The 2,234-nt window shown below is 41.6% G+C and overlaps 1 non-coding gene across 1 annotated transcript; it reads left to right on the top strand.

Annotated features, from left to right (window-relative positions):
* The first annotated feature begins 970 nt into the window (after positions 1–970).
* LOC116151108 (small nucleolar RNA SNORD90) lies at positions 971–1,076 on the top strand. The gene has a single exon (XR_004134891.1). It is a non-coding gene; the product is annotated as a small nucleolar RNA SNORD90 (small nucleolar RNA).
* The last annotated feature ends 1,158 nt before the right edge of the window (positions 1,077–2,234 follow it).

Below are 2,234 nucleotides of genomic sequence, written 5' to 3'. Positions count from 1 at the left end.
AAGGGAGGCAAACAGTGCTTCCTAAATATTTGATTCCTAAGGAAATGCACTAGGAGGAGAGAGACAGGCTGACAGACTACTAATATGGTCAGTAAATATGGGAAAGATAGCTCTTGATTGCTTTATATTGCCAATTGTGTTTAATAGGGCTTTATAATGTGATCTCAGTGAGGTCATTTTTGGCTGAGTTGGAAAATGCTAATGTCTGTCAGAATACTGAAAGATGAGTAAGGATTTGCTGGCCTGTTGGGAGAGATTGAGACAGAATTTGTTGCTGAAAAGCATGTTTAAGTCCATTGGGAAAATCAGAGAAGACAAGAGAAAATTTTCTAAGAGAAAAGCAACAAGGGGTTGTCCGTACTTTAATTCTGCCACAGCACTTAAGTGTCAATAATGTAGCCCTGACACATGTCTCATTTGCCAGGATGACTTTAGGTAGATTGGGAGAGAAGCTAAGGATTATGGAAATGCCAAATTCTTGACTAAGAAGTAACATTCCTATTAGACGGCATTAAATTCCAACTAGATACTCCTCAACTTTTTTTTTTTTTGATCAGGAGTGGGCAAACTTTTTCCTGGAAAGGGCTAGTGTGCTAGGCAAAATAATGGCTTACAAAGATGTCCATGTTTTAATCCTCAGAATCTATTAATATGTCACCCTATGTACTAGAAGGGACTTCAAAGATGTGATTAAGTTAAAGATCTTGAGAGAGGGAGCTTATCCTGGACTATGTGAGTAGTCTAGGACACAATCTAATTGCACGGGTCCTTAATCATATAAGCTTTCCCAGCAGTCATCAGAGGGCGATGTGACTGTGGAAGAAAAGCAGAGAGAGATGCAACATCTCTGGCTTTGACGATGGAAAAAGGGGCCATGAGCCAAAGAATGACAGCAGCCTCTAGAAGCTGGAAAAGGCAAGGAAACAGATTTTCCCCCAGAGCTGTCAGAAGAGAATATCAGCCCCACCAAAACCTTGATTTTAGTCTAATGATGAATTTCATAGGGCAGATTCTGGGATGAAAATTTAATTCATCACTGATATTCCTACTATTGGCACCACGGGAGCCTCTAGCGTTCCCCGCCGCCACAGCTGGTGAGCCGCCACATACATCCCCATCCCACGTGGCATGGCGCATCCCGCGGTGGGTAGAGATCAGGGGCCAGTGAAGAGAGCCCTTAGTCCTGGGACACGGGGTGTGGCCAGAAAGGTGGCCACCCGCTCACCAGTCATGCAAGGCAGGCTCGTGGGAAACCTTGTGCTAAATCATTCCTAGATGACCTGCTTCTGGGTGGGGGTTTCCTACCTAGCAGAGCAGCTCCCTCAATGCGATCAACTGAAAGTCAGTCCTGGACACAAGTTTGAAAAAGAGAGGAAAAGAAAAAAAGAGGGAAAAGAGGGGGAAAAAACGATAAAACTGGAAAAAAATAAAGAGGAAAAAGAAAATAAATTAGAAGATTAAAAAAAACCAAAAACCATGATTTTAGCCTAGTGAGACCCTGTCAGATTTCTGATCTACAGAACCATAAAATAATAAATTTGTGTTGTTTTAAGTCACTATATTAGAGGTAATTTGTCATGGCAGCAATGGCCAGATAGTAACTATTTTGGGCTCTGTGGGTCATACAGGCTTTGCCACAATCACTCAACTCTGCCACAGTAGCACAAAAGCAGCCACATACAGTATGTAAATGATAGGTGTGGCTGCGTGCCAATAAAATTTCATTTAGAGAAAACAGACTGTGGTGCTTTAGTTTGCCAGCTCCTGTTCTGGATGTCTAGGAGACAGCAGCAGTCATCCTTCTGTGTCCCATGGGTCATGCCCACACACAGAAACCTTGCTTACAAAATGTGAGGTATACATCTACTGAGAGCAGAACAAAAGTCTGATGCAAGACCTGCAAATGAAGTTATTTTTTACAAGGAGTTTAAAAATAAAATTGAAAAACAGTATCTATTTAACTCATAGGTTTTTGCATTCTTTTCACTGTAACACAATCCAAGTCAACTAAGATTGAAGGTACACACCCCTATAAGTCAGCAACCCAGAATGCTAGATGTATACAAAGTAGAAATGTGTGCAGCAGAGGCATGTGCCAAAATGTTCACAGCAGCACTATTCATAATAGATCCAATCGGTAAACAACTCACAGATCCATCAAGAGTAGAATGGATAAACTGTAACATATTCACACAGTGGAATAATAGACTCCCCAAACGGAGGAAATACAGCTA

This window comes from Camelus dromedarius, chromosome X, assembly GCF_036321535.1.
Source record: "Camelus dromedarius isolate mCamDro1 chromosome X, mCamDro1.pat, whole genome shotgun sequence".
Classification (NCBI taxonomy): Eukaryota; Metazoa; Chordata; class Mammalia; order Artiodactyla; family Camelidae; genus Camelus; species Camelus dromedarius.
This window is presented reverse-complemented; position numbering and strand designations above follow the sequence as displayed.